A 19,818-nucleotide genomic window follows, 5' to 3' on the forward strand; every position below is an offset into this window, starting at 1 on the left:
CATATTTGGCATTTGGAACGATACCAACGCAATTGTTCAAATAACCGAAACCGTTCTAATGGCATATTTTCAGGAACTGGTAAGTTATTGATTTTATTTTAATAGGTACATACGTTTAACAAATTTTAATATTTTTAGTCGGAGAAATACAGTCCGAACTCTCTCTGGACCAAGTATTCTACCCTAAGGTCTACGTTAATGATCTATAAAAATATAGACATCTCTCAATACCATCGTCTCATATCTTTTTTAAAAGTTAAGTCGAAAGGAAGAATGTCCCGAAGAAGTCTATAGTTTTGAAAGGAGAACAAATAATAAAATTTATTAAGAAGGATGATATCTACTTGGTACACATAGTCATATTGGTAATGGGTGTTTTTGGAGGTTTAAGACGAGATGAGTTGGTCAAAATGACCATTGATGATATTGAAGATAAAGGAACGGGCTTGGTTATAAAGGTACCAGAAACTAAAACTTTAACTTCAAAAAGTTTTACTATCATTGAAGAAGATTTAGGCGCTTTAAATTTAATAAAAAAGTACGCAGCATTAAGACCAGCTGGAATAAAGGAGCGAAGATTCTGGGCCTTGTCGACTTTAAGTATCTCCGATTTTGCAATATTTTAAAATTTGAGCATAAAGAGTACTTTGAAAAGAATAGATTAAGAGAAAAGAATTGCGGATTATTCACATAGAACGCTAAAAAATAATATTAAATTATGTCATAAAAGAGGTCTACTCTACTCTATTTGATGATCGAAACTCGTTGCTATTGATAATTACATTGTCAAACTTTTGACATATGATCTCGCAGTTGCCAAATTGTGTATATATGTAATAAGAAACAAGCACATGTAAAAAGCATATCTTAATATCTTTATTATTTTTATTATCTTTATTATCTGTATTATCTTATTATCTTTATCATATCTTGTATAAGAGAAAATATGAAAGACATCTAAATCTATCTGCCAAAATGATAGCAGTGTTTTTACACTATAATACTGAATGGGTTTCACTTTTACACACATTTGTACACAAGCAAAAAATTTCATTCCCTTATGCAAATGTTCGTAGCCTCCATATTTTCTAACATTTTGAGATTCTATTCATATGAATAGAATCTCTATATTTTTATCCTCTCTATATTTTTAGAGAGGACTCGTAAATGTCGAGCACATGGGGGGCTTATGCCCCGTGTGCTAACGCAACCCAAAATCAACCCAATGCAATTCAACCGAGCCCAAAACACTAAAAACATTCAAATAGAAGAAATAAAAAATTCTTAAATCAAAGAACATGTATGGCAACGCTGTCACCTCGCGGCGTTATGTCAAACGTCAATAAAAAAGAATAATGAAGGAAGGTGGAAGGGAATTTTGTTTTTGTTATTTATATGAAAAATAAATATTCTTAATTTTAAATAGAATATGCCTATATTTCATATTATTTTTAATTAGGATCGAAATCTAAAATGTACCAAAACAATAAATAATACATTATGGGTGTCTTCGGTATGATTTTTTACACGAAAATAAAGGGACTTAATTACAAGAAAAGTTAAAATAATTTTTTTTATGTTATATAAACAATTTCGTCTTTTTGATGATGTTTTATGTATAATTTCATTTAAATTAAATACTTTTTCCAAAACTACAAAATTCTTAGTCGCAAAAAAATATAAAAAGTAAAACTGGCAGAGTTGAAATCTGAACCCAGGCAGACCGGCTCATAGTTCACTCTCATTACCACTAAACTATTAAGCGTTTGCGGAAAATGTTCGAAAACGAGTTTATATCATATGTAGGTACACATTGTCATGATTTTTTTTTGTTTTTATTATTTTATTAAAGAAAATGTTATTCATCATAAGATTAGCTTACTATTTCATATTCAAAAATGTTAAAATTCGGAGATACCTAAAGTCGACTAGAACCAAGATTCTTTCTTACCTATAGAAAGCAGGGACGGATGGGACAGGCGGAATACCGGGAAATTTCCCGGTGGACCGGTCGGCAAAAAGAAAAAAATATTAACATTATTTTTTGTAAAAAAATAAGAAATAAAAAATAAAAATAAATAAAAAAAAACTAAGTACCACACTGACCATATCACTCCCGCCCGCTTAATGGAAATCCTGTCGCGACAAGTTAAAACAATAACAATCATTATATCCACCAATTCCAAACTCAGATGTCATTCCGTCTTGCTAACGTCTGCACGCGCCGCGCCGCCGCCGTAGGAAATAGTTCTTCGAATTTCGGACTGAACTGAATTGGGTGTTTTTTTGTGATTTTTGTGAGTGGTTGTTATATATTATACGTACTATATTATTATCGTTATCGTGCCTTGCCAAAAAATTCATAAACCGGGATAACAGGATGGATAAAGGAAAAAGGAAAGGAGGGGCGGAAAAACAAAGGGATAGGAATAAAAAACGATTGATGGAGCAGGCAAGTAAATGCCAAAATTTAGATTTGTTTTTAAAACCGGTAAACTTAAATGAACGTGAAGGTGATACTATAATTAATGCTGATTCTCCCAGCACTAGTCAGGAAAGTACACCAAAAAGTGATTCCACTGAGAATTTTAATTCAAATGACGAATCAATGGTTACAGGAGAGAATTTTTTTTTAAACGTCCAGTTTTTGATGAATCACACAGAAAAATCCCGATGGATTTTTTCACATTTTGTTGTGTAAAAAAAAATGTTTAATTTTAATACACAATTGTTGGGTAATATCTCACAGTCCTGTATAAAAATTCTCTGACATTTTGTATATGTTTTAATGTGTATAATTCATACAATTATTGCATATTAAATTAATACACCATAAGTGGATATTAATTATTAAGATAATGTGTATAAATATTCCACATTTTTTTTTTTTTAATCCAATGCAGTTTGGCAAAAAATCTAATAACCAAGTATATTTTTACTACAATTTTTAATAAATTTTTTATTCTGGCTTGTGTTGATTTTATTTACAATTGTGTAGAAAAAAAAAGATTCTTGCTAATAGCCCTTCACAATTATAGAATTTTAAACTATGTATTGTGTAGTTATAATACACAATTGTGTATAAAGGAGGACGCGTCCGACGCCCTTGCCTTTGCCACTAGAACTTCGTTGTTAGCGTCAATGTTGCCAGATACAATATTAAACAGTTGTAAAGGTATGCATCAAAATTTGCAGTCGATTTAAAGTTGTTAATTGAAAATGATTTAATAGGATATTTAAAAATAAGCCTAATCAGCATAAGTTCTAATTTTATTTATTTAAATAATATCGTGATAATAACACGCGTAAGGAAAAAGGAAACGTAACTTCTTTAATTGGCGGTGTAATCTTTAAGATACATTTGATGGCAGCATTGCTATAATTCCCAGTGCCACAGGTGTTCAACTGTTCATTCTTCAGTCCTTCAATCAATCGTCCGGCATTAATTTGTTTTAAGGTTTTTTCGTTTTGTTAAGTGTTAAAATTGCATAAGAAAAAAATGGATATATTCGTTGAAGATAAACTTAAGGAGTGGGGTTTATTGGACCAACTCCAGGAGCAGTTTGTAGGTAGGTAATTAGGTAAGCACCATATTTTTTTATTGCATTTATTGTATACTTTGGAATTTACTGGATATTTTGATGTTTAGACAGGTAGCTGGTACCTATTTAGTTTTTCAGTGATAACTGATAACTTTACAGTAGAATAGATAAGTAGGTATACTTACTTTTTTTACATCTTTTTTATCTTTGTACCTATCCAATTTTAATGTAGAGGTCGGTTAAATTTGTAACCTTCATTGCATTTGTATTTCAATTTGTATTACAAAATGGTATCTACTTAATCATAGCACTGTCTGACAGTCCTGTACCGTCTTTTTCAAGTCCTGTAGTAGTATTATAAGGAAATTTGAACTCCTATACCTACATATACCTACTCGCTGTGGGCAGCCACTAGCTCTCACACTCTCGTCATTTGGTTAACTTGGTTTAGAAAAACTAAATATTGTCATTGCATTGAAATGCTTTATGTAAGTCTTTATAAATGTGGTTTGTTTAAACTTAAATCAAACTTTTCATAAAAGTGAACCGCAGTGCACAGATACTAAATCTAGCAAGTATAACTTTCATAACTATAGGTAGGTAGATATATACCTACTAAAGTTCCTACTAAATTATTAAAACCTTAGAGAGGGGGAAAAATACGATATGATATATATACCTATACAGGGTGAGCTTTTTTCGATGTTTAGTACAGGGATCTCGGAATCTGATTCTAATGATGTATCACATGATAGGGTTGTTTTTAAAAAATAAGCTTTTATAACCATTGTTCATTTTTTTTGCTGTTTATTTTGGTTTAGTCTAGTTGCTATGGAAACAAGAAAATAAATAATGTTTGGATATGTTACTATGGTAATTAAACTATTATCAACAAACTAAAAACCTTTTAAAATTAAATTTGAAAAATTTCTTAAAAATTACCTAGGCTATTACTATTAAAACAAATAATTAAGATTTTTTTTATTGGATAGGAAGGAAGGCTCCTGTAGATATATCGTGTCCACCAAGATCCCCTAAACTTACATGGAGCTATAAAGGAGACAGTGTAAAATATCTATGGAAAAAACTTAGGTTTGAAACGATTGAAGAAAATACATATTTAATACATTGCTTTAATGTATTAATGGTGGAATTTTCGAAAATATTTCATACAATTAAATAAATTGTTAAAATAAAAAAACAGCTTTTTTTTATCCTGTTTTTCCCAGGCTCACTAGAATTTATTATTACACAGATTTATGACGAAATTCTCTAAAATGTATTTTAAATTTTTAAACAATTTGTTTATTTTTTTTATACAAATATATTGATTATTTTTAAATTTTTATGAAAATAAATACAAAACATTGTAATAAAAAACTCCAGTTCTTATGTTAATTTGATATACAAACCTAAAATAAGTAACCTACACTATATTTAAATTTATAAAACAATATATAGTATTATTATACACAATTTGTAATAAAATTTAATAGTTGAAATGAAAGAAAATAAAATATATTGTTATAACAACCTACACTAACGTGTGTATTTAAAATGCACAAATTGTGTTTTTTTCCTGTACATACTATGTTAAAAAAACACTAAGGGTTTGCTTTTTTACTGAACAATTATATTAAATAAATATAAAATATTGTCGAATTTAAGTACACAAATAGTGTACTATATATACAATAAAATAAATCAAATTGATACACAATTTGTTGATTATAGCACCACAGTTGTTTAAACACAATAGCATAGAGAAATTCTACACAAATTGATTCTGTACCATTTCCAGAATCAAATTGTATGTAAAATCTATACAATTGTTGAATTTTTATCCACCTATTTTTAAGAGTGATTAATCCGATTTTTTGAGTATCATCCGGAGAGGCCTAAAAGCCAGAAAGAGATACCTTTTAACATTCAAAAAGTATTTGATAGAGATAATGATACCCAAAGGCAGTGGCTAACATACAGTACAGGCAAATCTGCGCTATTTTGCTCTATCTGCCTGGCATTTTGTGGCACCAATGAGTCAAACAGTTTTATTGAAGGTATGAGAGACTGGAAGCATGTACACCAGAGAGGTTAAACGAACATGAATCGTCAAACCTTCATACAAGGAATATACAATCGTTTATAAGATTTGCAGCCAATAAAACAATAGACAAGTATATATTAAGGCCCAAAGTAATAGAAAAGAGAAATTCTGAAATTTCCCGTAATAGACAAATTCTTCACAGAGTGTTAGATGTTATTAAATTAATTGGAAAGAGGGGTTTATCCTATAGGTAAGGTCCCACTTATCTATTTCTGATTTTAGATTTTATTTCATTTTATTCTCGATTTTATTATTATTATAGTTTTTTATTTCTTATAGTATATGTATAAACATTTCATAGCGCCGGTAATAAACTTAATTTTTGTCGCGTCTAGCCCAAATGGAAAAACAATCAAAAACTATAATTCCGTATTTTTTACAGAGGAAACGCTGATGAAGCTGCTAGATGATGTTGATAAGGATCATGGCAATTTTTTAGAAATTATCCTACTTCTTGCCAAATACGATATAATACTAAAACAACATCTAGACAAAATTATTAAAAAAAGTAAGAAACTTAAAAATGCTGGTGTTAAACAAAGATCAGGGAATTTTTTAACATTTATTTCAAAAACATCCATAAATTTAGTTATTTTATAACTTTAATAACAAATAAAATTAAAAAATTTATTTGTGAAGAAATAAAAGAGTCTGGAATGTTTTCTCTAGAAATAGATACCACACAAGATATCTCAGTTAAGGACCAGTGTTTCAGTGACCAGTTCTGTTGTGATCAGGTGAGTAGTATTCATTTATTCATTATTTATTTAAAAAAATTGTTTTTAAAATTTATAATCCATTATTAATTAGTCTATGCTTCCAACATTTATTAGCCTAATTTCTTTTAAAATCATATTAAGTATAATCTAAATTTCCAAAGACTTAATCTTTTAGGTACGTCTACAAAGGAACGGTTTACGAGAGGCTTCTGGCAGTAATAAATTGTCATGATACATCTGGACAAGGGTTTCAAGATTTAATAAAAGAAGTTGCACAAAAAAACGGACTAAGCATAAACAAATGTATTGCTGATTCAACAGATGGTGCTGCTAACATGCAAGGGAAATATAGCGGATTTACTAGTAAAATGAAGCAACAAAATTCCGAGCATGTCCATGTGTAGTGTTATAGTCATATACTGAATTTAGTCCTGGGAGATGTTTTAAAAGGACATATTAAGGCGGCAACCTTTTTTGCATTTCTGAACTCAGTTGCAGTTTTCTTTAAAGAGTCATACAAGAGAATGGATATTTGGAAAAAAACGTCACAAGATCCAAAACTTAGAGTACTACAAACTATAGGAGAAACCCGATGGTGGTCGAAAGAACAAGCATTAACTAAAATATTTCAGCTTGAATGTTCTAGTAAAAATGTTCTAAAAAAAATCTTACCCGCTATATGTAGATCTACTAGAATCACTAGACATCATTTCCAAAAGATACAGATTTTAATCTAGATATCCGATCTACGGTACAAAAATTAAAATTAAAATTAATTTGACAAAGTTTGAAACGATTATGATGGCCCATATATTCTTAAAAATATTCTTGATTACAGGACCACTGTCGCGATACCTTCAAACGAAAGATTTAGACCTAATTAAAGCCAACGCGATGATTAAGACTTCAATACAACATCTAAAAGCCACTCAGAGGGATATGGAATGGATCACAAAATCTGTTAGTGATTTCATGTCTTCAGTTAATGACGAACTAGATGACCGTCAATTGGACATTGAATTAGAAAACGATTTTCCGAAGACAAGAAAAAGACGAGTTAAAAAGTTTTTTGAGGAAAATACGTCTGACGAAGCTCCTCAAGACGAACATAAAAGTTTTCAGGTTAAAACATACAATGTGATTATGGATATGGTATGTGAGTCAATGTCGAACAGGTATGCCCAGAATATAGATCTCTGTGCTGAACTAGCTATTTTTAATCCAGCATATTTTAAAGAAATAAAGGCAAACAGCTCGCTACCTGACAAAAGAATGTATTTGATAGCTAATTTAGTTGCAAAATTTAATAACAAGGCGACGCCTGACAGAATTAAGGAAGAGTTAATAAGTTTTGCTGCTAACTGGGACCTTTACGAGTTATCTCGTCAAGAAACGTTTGCTAAAATCGATATTTCCAATCGTAGCGATAGCGATGACAGTGAAGGGGAGGATCATAGAGACGATGTGCAAGGAGATTGGAAAGATACAATTACAGTTTGCTCTTGCAGGGATTGCGTGTATTGTTGTTACGTTGCTATTTTAAAACGGTGTATCAATACATTTTGAGTTTGCCAATAATCCAGGTGTCATGTGAGAGATCATTTTCCATTCTCAAATACATTAAGAATAGACTTAGAAATAGATTAAGTGATAATTTGCTTGAATCTTTCATGCTTATGAATATAGAAAGATCTCTACTTAATCAAATAGATAATGAAGATATTATAAATGAGGTGGCAGAGTCCAGTACCTTGTATAAAAAAAGTTTATTGTACTGAGTTTTTTTGGATTTTCTATGTTTTGTTTGAGAGTTCGTTGTTCCTTTTTCATTTTCTTATTTTTAAAAGTTTTCGGTTGTTAAGCTTGTTTGTTCTTTCTTTTTAATAGTTGACTAAAGATTGAATTTAAAGAAAGAAAAGTTATAATTTAGGATAATATTAAGACATACATATATTTTTTGTGTTATAATTTCTTATTTCGTTGTTGACTGAATTTACGTTGATTTTTTAAAATTAAATAAAAAAATGTGTGTTTGTAGGCACTAGCATAATTCATCAGGACGAAAATTTCTCGGACCGATTTCAGAGAGCCCATCCGTCCCTGATAGAAAGAGTTGCTGTACAGTACAACCTGTTGGAAAAAATACCATAGGAAGCGTCCCAACATTGATCGCAAAATTTTTAAAATAGGATAATGCAGAAGCTTATACCGGTCACTGTTTGTGTCGCACATCATCAACTTTACTTGTTGAGGCGGGTGCTTCGTTTGAAATGCTAAAACAACATGGGAAATGGAAAAGCTCTTCAGTAGCTGAAGGATATATAGAAGAAAGTATTTCATCCAAAAATAAAGTAGCCAAAATGATTGCCAATTCAGTTAATTCTGAGGTTAATTCCGTATCGTCTATTGAAAATTCTTTAATAGACAATTTACAAACTATACAAAATAGCGTTAGTGCTGCCACCTCTACCATCACAAATAACACCGACCATTCTATAGTGGGATCAGCTACATTTTCCGGGACATTTCAAAATTGTAATTTTTATTTTGGAAATAAAGTTTAATTTTTAGTATTTAAAGAAACATTATTTTTTGTATAAAATGGATGTTTATTCTTTATTATGAGAGAAATAAAATTGGATAAGCAATAAAATTTCCGGGCATTATCATAATGCCCGCTTATAATGCCCTAGGTGTGATAGCAGGTATTATTGCTACCATAACATATTTCGTTTCTAAGGTATTATAAATCAATAATAGATAGGTAAAACATAAAATAACTTATTAATATTTGTAGATTTAAGGGCTACATTGGGGATATTAAAATCTTTTTCATTAATTAAATTACAGATTACTATATTTTTTGTTGTTCACTATGTAATATATAAAAATAATGCACTGAGCATCTCTCCTCTGACTTAAAGATACTATGTTGAAATTATATTTGTATTATATAATTAAATACATATTATATTATTTTATATAAATATACCTTAAAAATCGCTTATGAATTTTTTCTAAGTTGTTACAATGAACATTTTCTTGAGGTGATCATATTAAAGCTGCATACTCAAGGTGAGGTCAAACTATTGTATTGAACAGTCTAATTCTATTTTAAGCCACCTTGAATTTCTAATAACAAAACCCTGTGCTCTATAGGTTTCTATAAGAATAATATCCTGGTGCTTATTAAATTTTAGGTTTGATTACAAATAAACTATCAAGTCTTGGCATTCAGTCTTTCTACTAATTTTGTAAATCTTTAAAATCATTAAGAGAACTAATATGTTTAAATGTTTTAAAATCATCAGCAAAAACTTGGCTTTGAGAAAATTGAACATACTCAGGTAGATTGTTAATGAAAATTGCAAATAGTTAAGAGCCTAGATTACTATCCTGAGGTACTCCCGATGTAGAAACATTAAATGTATTTGAAAATGATTTTCCTATTTTTACCTTTTGATTTCTATTCTGAAGATAAGACTGCATAAAGCCACATGCCAATTCAGAAAAGCCAATTGCACATAATTTATCAATTAATGACCCATGATCAACCCTGTCAAATGCCTTCGCACTGTCAATGCAACAACATCTAGTTGAGCCTTATTATTACAAACTGCTTCTAAGGCAGTATCGGTCAATATGTCACAGGTTTATTATAGTGGTTCTGCTAGGTAAAAGCCCATGTTGTTAAATAGCAAATTTGTCATCTAGAGCTTGTATAATATCATTAAATAAAATATTTTCAAAAATTTTTGCTATTGCACCCAAAATACTAGCTGCCCTGTAATTTTGCGCTAAATTTATATCACCAAAACCTTTATTAATTCGAGTTGCTGTCTTAAGTGCATTAGGCAATTGATTAATTTTAACTGCAAAATTAAAAATTTTTGCCAGGGGTCGAGAAAGAAAATCAATACATGCCTTAAAAGTATATGCGGGTATGTTGTTAATACCTGTGGCTTTTTTTGGTTTTATTCTTCACCCGAATATAATATTCTTGCTAACATTGTTAGCAAAATACGTGTCAAGAGTAAAAATAAAAATTTTGGTTAGTGGTAAAACTGTCTCGTAATTTGAGTCACACCAAAGGTTCCAACTATACGAATACCTGTTATTATAAGCCCAACCCATCTTCTGAAAACCGAACTTAAAGTTATGGGAAAATAGGTCTATTTTCGACACTAAGACGCAAGGAAACGTGTCTACAGTAAGGCTCTTAATTATCCCTCCTCTTATCTTTTGAATGCGTTTATATAAAAATTTGAAATAAAACTCATCATCAGCAATATAAATACTACTTTGTGGTCCTTAGCTCAATTTGCACTATTTCAAAATGGCGGCGGGACGTGATTTTAAAAAATAAAATTTTACAAAGAGAGGAGTCATGAGATACATAGTTTAAAAGCTTCCACTGAATGCTTTATGATCCTAGAATCTTAAGTCATTACTTTTAACCATAGCAAAATAGCAGCCTTTCAACATTTTATTTTTCGCATTTTTATTTCCATTTAAAATAATGAACTTTACTATAATAACTTTAGGTAACACAGAAATGTAACTATTTCACTACAAAAGAGATCTTTAACGTAGATTGAAGATAGATTCTGGCTGGGTGACGTAGACTTTTTGTTTCAAATAGCTTCATAAAAAAATCTAGAGGTTTTAGATCAGGAGCTGACCATTTGGTAGGCCCTCGACGACTAATCCACCAATTAGGGTAAGTATTAGTCAAATATTCTCTAACATTTCTGCTAGAGTAATGCGGTGCCCCATCTTTTGGACTGCCACCATCTTGAGAAACTGTTTCCAACTCAAATTCATGAGGATTGTCTTCAATAATCTTGAGAATTAAGCAAAGGTTCCTTGTCAAATTTTGGTCTAAAAAGAGAGGCTCAACAATCTGATTCCCCAATATGCCAACTCACACATTTATTTTTTTTGCGCTGTGTGTGTGTTTCTCAAAATATATAGAGATTTACGTCGCTCCATTAACGGACATTTTGTCTTTAAATATTATAGCAGGGGAGCCTTGGATGCTACATTTCCAGTTACTAACGCGTTACGCGTTATACGTATTGGATTGAGAAGATTAGGTCCTAAAATTAAAAAAAAGTTTATATTAGGTTTGCCATTTTAGTGGAAAGGTCATGACCGATTTTTGAAGATGTAAGAAAAAAATGCGACCTGGAAATACTCGAGCGCGTCAGATTTTTATATAAACGGTTCAACTTGGTTCTGGACGTCCTAAACAATAATTTGACAATTATATAAAAAACATTGCTGATATGACAATTAAAAAAATTAAAAAAATACTTTTTCCGAAAATCGATAAGAAATAATAACATTTTTGACAACATATTTGAAAGAAAAAGTCAATATTTCCTCCAACTTTATTGTTGCCTGGCAACCGAAAATAACAGTAAGGAAATATTCATTTCTGTACTGTAAGGAAATGTTATTTCGATACAGTAAACTTTAGAACATAAATGCGAACAGGTTTTTTCCTAAATAATTTTATTTTTAAAACTTTCAGCACAAACAAGGTTAACATTATATTTTAAAATTATTACTTATTATTTGTTATATTTACTGTTATTTGACAATTAGTACAAGTATTGAAAACTGGAAGAACTTGGGAACTAATAGCATTATTTTGTTGAATATTTTCCAAACTATAAGATATTTATTATTAATATTTTCCAAACTATAGTAAGAGACTCTTCTATATATCCTTTAGTGACGTTTGTTGATTTCCATCCACCCAGTCTCTTTAAACTAGTAATATCTCCACCAGAATCAACAAGCATTGTGGCAGAAGACCGACGAAAACAGTGGCCGGTATATTCTTTCGAGTTTGGCAAATTCAAATAACTGGCCACTATTTTAGGCATGTTTCTAAATTGGTGAATTCCTACTACTTGTCTACAACCTTTTTCATTTTGCCACTTAAAAAAAAACCGAGTGGTATTCATGTCTCTTGGTCTTAAAGAGACATACTTACGGTATAGATTTAAGTACATTTCGTTTACTATAAATGATCTTGATGTATTGGTTTTTGAATCCGGTATGGTAACTAAAAGTTTAGATAGTAGGTCTTGTATATCTTGTACAGTCATTTTAAGCTCGTTCATTCTGCAAGCTCCGGAAATTCCAAATATTACAGCTACCTACAACAATAAATAAGCATGTAAAGAATCCAAATATAATTTGAAGTTTTGTAAGTTACCTTAATCATTAAATATTCCTTAATAAATTTGTTTATTTCTTCTTTAGTTAAAATCTTGGATTTTTTTGGCTTTATAGGCATGTGCTTGCCGTTTCAGGAATGCCCGAAGTTTTGAACTTAGTTTGAATGTATCAAGAAAATCTTTAGTTTTTTTGAAACCAACCTTAAGTTTTTTTCTCACCCCTTCCCAAGTTTTCTCCGAAAAAATTATTACCATGTCATCAGCATAAGCTATAACTTTCCCACCCACATTAAGATTACAAAGCATGTTTTTGTAAAGAATAAATAAAATTGGTCCGAGAACGATACCTTGAGGCACGCCATGTTTAATTTTTTGGGAGAGCTTAATATATTATTTATTTTGACAAATTGAGTACGATTTGTTAGATAATTCTTAAAGATGCTCAAAACCGATCCCTGTACACCATTTCTTTCAAGGACATTAATGAGGAGGGAATGGGATACGCTATTAAACGCTTTTTGTAAGTCCAGGAATACAACTATCGTTTTTTTGCCTACTTTTAAATTACCAGTAACATTTTTTACCAATTCATACATTGCATCGGTTGTCCGCTTACCTTCAAGAAATCCAAATTGATTTTCTGATATGCCGTCAATAGTATTCAAAAAATCAACAAGTCGTGATTTAAGACATTTTTCGTAAATTTTAGCAAAATTTGAAATAACGCTTATTGGCCTATAATTTCCTATATCGAGTTTATCTCCTGATTTATGAATTGGTGTAACGATAGAAGCCTTAAAATAAGATGGTACAATGCCTGTTTTGAAAATTTGTTTTATTATATGTGTAATTGGATCCTTAAATTTTAAATATAGAAGTTTTATTGTTTTAGAAGTAATTTGATCGATACCAGGGGAGCAATTATTTTTAAGGGAATTTATATGTTTTAATTTAAATACATAGAGTTAGGAATTGATTCTTTTATAGGAGTTGGCGTTTCTGGAATATTAAGGGCACCAGAAATTTGAGCACCAATATTAACAAAATAATCATTAGCATAATCAGCAATTTCATTGCTTTTAGTCAGAATCATATTTTGCTTTTTAATTTATGATATCTGTGGTTTTTTGTCATTTTGATTTGTGGCCTCATTAATTAATTTGTACAATTTTCTAATGTCATGTTTATGCTCAAAAACTTGATTTTTATAGTATTCATTTTTGGTGACCGTAATTAACCTTTTTAATTTATTTCTGTAATTAGTATATTCTAATTTAATTTCGTCAGTAGGATTTAATCTCAAATTTCTTTTCATTTTATCTCTTTTTTTAATAGAAACAATTAACTCAGTTGAAATCCATGGTTTTGCTCTTTTGTATTTTAGTTTTATTTCAGTTGTTATTTCAGATTTTTTTATTATGTCAGTGAGGTTGTTTATTAAATATTTGCATGCTAAAATAGCATTCCAATCAACTAACTCAGCTTCATGTCTTAGTCGTGTGTAATCAGTTTTTGTTTGTGTATTTATGTCAGTGCTGTCCATATTTCCTTTGTCTTGACTTGAGATGTCTATCATAATAGGCAGGTGGTCAGTAATGTCATGGCTAATAATAAATGTTGTGGCTTTTTTTACCTTGGCTTTCATTGTATTTCTCATAAATATATGGTCTATACAAGTATTACTAATTTCTCTTGTAGTTTTGTTACACATGGAAACAAATCCAATTGAGTTCATTAAGGCTAGGTATTTTATAACTTTTTGATCACTACTTTTCAACAAATCTATATTTATGTCGCCCAAAAACAGATCTATGTTAGATTTTTGACAATTTTTAAAAAATTAATCAAGGTCATCCAAAAATTGAAGTACATTAGTTGACGGGGATCGGTAGGTAGAGAATATATTATAATCTAGATGATCTATGCGAATTTTCATAGTAGTGACAGTACTACCTGATTGCAGTTTGTCATTTGAAAATACAGGATTTAGATGATTTTTGTAGTAAATAACTACTCCATCAAATGAATTGTAATGTGCCTCATTATAATATATACTATATCCAGGAATATTGACAGCATTTGTGGTATCTAAATTATGATATTCTGAGAAAACTATTATATCACAATAGGAAATGAGATTATATGAAATAATAAATACTAATAAATTGTCTAAATTTAACTTTAGCCCCCAGATATTTAAATGCATTTTATTTAGCAGTTTTTTATCACAACTTATATGATTGACATGGTTATGAACTTTACACCTTTTTATTTATTTTATATTTTACTATTAAAAAGAAAACGTATCTAAATATAAATCTATATCTCCTAAGATGTCAGGTGTTTGACAAAATCTTCCCATGCTTCTAGATTTTTCTTTCTTGTTCGTTGGTTACCATTAAACCAAACCAAGTTTTTTCTCCACAAAATACACATTTCACACTTACATCACTTATTATTTTAATGCATATAAAACTGATTGCATTAAATTAACATAATCGTTTAGATACAGCAAACAAGTTGGAGCGTCAAACCCGTACTATTGTGATCAGCTGAAATGGCATCATGGCGACAGACGATAGAGTGGGGATGGCGCGAGAGAGTGAGAGATAGATAAAGTGTAAGAAGGAAAGAGACGCGAAGTGAGAAATACAGTTCTCAGTAGCTGTACGCTCCACGCTATACTTATGGTTTTAGCTACATCGCCCCATGAAAATCTTCAGATAATATTTTTTCCGTAATTATTAAAGGATTTCCTTAAAAATAAAAAACATAATAATTACGATCGAGTATTTCAAGGTTAGGTTTTTTTTTACTTTGTGACTCGCCAATTTTCTTACGCCACGCTCAAATCGTCAGAATATTGAAATATACAGTCTTCTTCATGTACTTAACTTACCATGTCTTAATCTGACGCGCTCAAGTTTTTCTGATGATGGATTTTTTTACTTATCTGACAGGCTGCTGTCAATGCACGCCTCTATAGTGAAGATCTAAATATGGTAGGGGTACATTATAGGGTATAAGGATTCTTTCTATATGAATTTCTGACGCGCTCGAGTAACGCGCAAGATCTCCGCTTGGGCTTACCCTACTATTAACATAAAAATAAACATTCACATAAGCAGACTGGCGTCCTATTTTCTCGATCATCACTTCGCAGAATTCCATACGTCGATCAGGATCATCTTCTATCAATTGATAAACCATTTGAATTTTAGGTGAATCAAACTTCTGTTTTTTAAGTGCTCTTTTCACAGTAGCAGATACATTACACCAAACTCCCCAACTGTAAAAGTAGACTGTTGTGGATCTCTTACCATAGCTGCCTTAATATCCACCTTTTTTTTTCTGGATAGCTAGGACGCTGGCCCTGGATTCTTCCTATTGACAACAGTGCTCGTCTTGGTAAATTTCTGAATTAGCTCGCGATTATATACTTTCGACATTCTCTACAGTCAGGAAAGCAAACATTAAAAATTTCTTTTCGTCTCATGGACATTACGATTTCCACCCTAAATGAAAATAATTTTAATGTTTTCAGCAAGGGGACGTGGATCTAGGCGTTCTCAATTAAGTCAAGGGACAAATAAAATTCCACTTAACGAAATAGCAAAAACGTTCTCCCCTTTCAGTATTATTCGCTTTTAAAGTTATTGGTAAACCAAATAAGTTTTTGCTTGGAACAGTAAAGCCTGGTTCATAAATTCCGTACGGTAAGCAGTAAGAAGTAACACGTATGACGCAAGGAAAATAAACTTCTAATTGTTAAATGGAGCCATTCATATTTTGCCGTATGCCGCAAGCCGTAAGAAGTAAGGACGCATGAAATGGTTCAATTTAATTTCTTGCGTCATACTTCTTACGGAATCGTAAGAGATCGTTAATGTTCGCCAATATACCCAATTAAACAGGTAGTAGGGATTTCCGAGAGTTTTTTATTTCTTAAGTTTTTATATTATAAATTCGCACGATCCTTACTGCATGGAGCTTACTTACTTCTTACTGCATACCGTATGGAATTTATGATCCAACCTTAACTTTTATATTAATAATGTCACATTTTGAAAAGATTTTGTTTTTCGAAATGGCGTCCCGTCGCCATTTTGAAACTTTGCAAAATGAGCTAGGGACCAAAAAGTAGTATTTAGGTTGCTAATGATTTGTACCAAATTTAAACCTTTTATATAAACGCATTTAAAAGATAAGAGAGGCGGGACACAGTTAAGAGCCGCACTGTATAATTTCATTATACGACAATGGGTATGTTCCGCCAAATCGGAAAACTCATTTGTTTATTTATTTTTTATTTTTCTTAGTATTTAGTTATTTATACAGGGTGTTTCAGAACTATGGGATCAAACTTCTGAGGGTTGTTCAGTGGAACAGAAGAATCTATTTGAGTATAGGAACCCATGTCCGGAAATGCGTCACTACACCACTACGGCCCTAAGACGCGTTAAAATTTATAAAAAACATTTACCTACCTAAATATTAATTATATACCTAAATTATAATTACCTAAATAGGATCTGCTGCATCTATTTTTACCTTTTGTACATGATTCCATAACAACAATTGTTTGAAATCAACGCTTATCAATGTCAACTCTCAATGTAATGTAAAAATTTTATAGCTTACAATTTTTTTAACATTTATTGCTAATGGAAAACTTTACCAATCAAGAATTGGCATAAGCATGCATTTAGCATACGGAGCAACAAACTGCAATGCACGAGCAGCATCGCGGTTGTATCATGAACGTTATCCCGAACGACAGCATCCTGGATACAAAAAGTTTATTGCGGTTCATCGGCGGCTCGCTAAGACAGGCATGTTTAAGACCAAGATGCATGATACTGGTGTTGCTCGAACCGTAAGAACGGTCAAATTTGAAGAAGAGGTGCTTCAGCGAGTTGCAGATGAACCATCAAATAGCACACGTTACGTCGGTAAGAATATGAATACGAGTAAAGGTCGGGGCACACATATCCGTACCGAGACCGCACCGTGTCCTCAGCGTAGCTCGGCCGTGTCTCGGTGCGTTATCTGCCAAAACACACATCTCCGACACACGGCCGCATCCCGCATCGCATTGGACGGTCACGACGCACTTCAAAGTATTCAGTTTGGATCGAAACTTAATTGGGTTGGTACATTAAATTTATTTCAAAGAAAAATGTTCTCGAAATTTGGTAATGATCAACAAATACAGCATTCGCAATACGAGAACAACTAAAAGATTTCTTTAGTTCTATAGAGGGCAGCGTAGATTGGCAGGAAAATACAGCCCTGACAATTTAAATAATTTAATTAATGGATCATATTTGCCATTTTTTTTAGATGTTGCATCTTTTTCGCTAAAATGTAGTAAATAAAATCTAAATCGTATCAAATTCATGTTTTTTTACTAGTTATTTGGTTTCTTCGCCGTAAAAAAATATTTTCTAAGACGAAAATCTCAAACAACTAATGTATAATCTAGTGGTAAAAATATTGGTAATTAAACTTTATAACCTTTTCTTATGTAAATTTAAAAACTAAATAAAAACCTAGTATATTGAGTAATTGGAATTTGCGTATACAACTATCGTTATGAGTTATTTAAATAGTTAAATAAATAATAGATGATAAATAATAATATTAAATAGTTAAGTAAAAATCAAATTAAAATTTTTGAATAAAAACTTTAACTTGAAGAAGTTTTATTTCGAAAAATTAATTAATATTTTTTTATGCATATAGAAGTACCAACCTTAGTTAATTTTAGTACTAAATAGTACTATATTTCATTGTCTCCGGAATTACGTATATGTTCCAAATTTCACCAAAATCGGGCAACTAGAAGTTGGTCAAATTTGAGTTTCAAGATTTGCACCGAACATACATAGTTAGTTACATATGTACCATACATACATACATACATTGCAAGTTAAATAAAAGCTTTTCAAAAAGCTGCATGTCTCCTATCCTAAAATATGAATTAGAACATTTTCTAGGTCATTTTTTACACCTGATCTTACACACCACTTCAAATATCAACCTCAATCTTCGTTTGGTTTTTGTAAAATGGGCTGTAATGCATTTTAGAAAAAAGAATCAATTTCACGGTGTATAAAATAATTACAACTGGAACAAACTATAATAGCCGCTTACTAAAACAAATTCGCTCATCTAGACAACCGGATGTTGCCAAAATCTACCTAATATACTACAAATTATTTAACAATTTTTCGAATTAAATTTATTAAAAATATGTTTTATAAATTTGGACCCACTTTTTTTGTTCAATTCCAAAGAAATTTTCTTCCACACTCTGTCTTTATAATCTGTATTCCTATATTTTTCATTTTTTTAATCATACAGTGATAGAAACTTCCTTACTTCCTCTATTAACCTTTCAATTTCCATTTTGAATAGCTAAATTTTATTGCTCGTTCGAGACCGTACAACGCACCGTCACCGTTGAAAATTAAACAAAACTATTCTAGCTCGTTGCAGACTCGGTGCGGAGTCGGCGCACGGGCACGGTGCGGTCATGTTAAGACTACTTCATATGATTACGAACGACAATTCACAACCGAGACACGGCCGTGCTACGGTGCGTGCTCGGTGCGGACTCGTTGCGGGCATGTGTGTCCCGACCATAACGCTTCTGTCTGGCGGGTACTACACGAGCAACAACTCCATCCTTACCACTTCCAGAAAGTTCAAGGTATGACTGCAGCCGATTATCATCCTAGAGTTCAATTTTGTCGACGGCTTTTGAATCACACCATTGCACAACCAAATTTTTTACAATATGTTTTATGGACCGATGAAGCCTCTTTCACAAGAGACGGTATTTTTAATAGTAGGAATAGCCATGTTTGGGACGAAGAAAACCCTTATGCAATTTTTCTAAGAAAACATCAGAATCGTTGGTCTGTCAACGTATGGGCAGGCATTGTTGATGATTATTTAATTGGGCCATACCTTCTACCGGAACGGTTAACAGGACCAATTTATCTGCGTTTCTTGGAGGAAGTTTTCCCAGAACTCCTTGAAAATGTTCCACTAAACTTTAGACAGCATATGTGGTTTCAGCATGATGGAGCGCCGGCTCACTTTGCTGTACAAGTACGCGAGTATTTGGCTCAGCGGTTTGGGCACCGTTGGATTGCCACCAAATTGGTGTATTGAGGTTGGAGGAAGACATTTTGAACAATTGTTGTGATGGTATCATATACAAAAGGTAAATGCATCAGATCCTATTTTGG

The 19,818-nt window shown here is 31.5% G+C and overlaps 1 pseudogene; it reads right to left on the reverse strand.

Moving 5' to 3' along the window:
- The window catches only part of LOC126742454 (uncharacterized), a 44,576-nt pseudogene extending 25,606 nt beyond the window's left edge, over positions 1 to 18,970 (reverse strand).
- Positions 18,971 to 19,818: the final 848 nt, after the last annotated feature.

This window comes from Anthonomus grandis, chromosome 11 (assembly GCF_022605725.1).
Source record: "Anthonomus grandis grandis chromosome 11, icAntGran1.3, whole genome shotgun sequence".
Taxonomy (NCBI): Eukaryota; Metazoa; Arthropoda; class Insecta; order Coleoptera; family Curculionidae; genus Anthonomus; species Anthonomus grandis.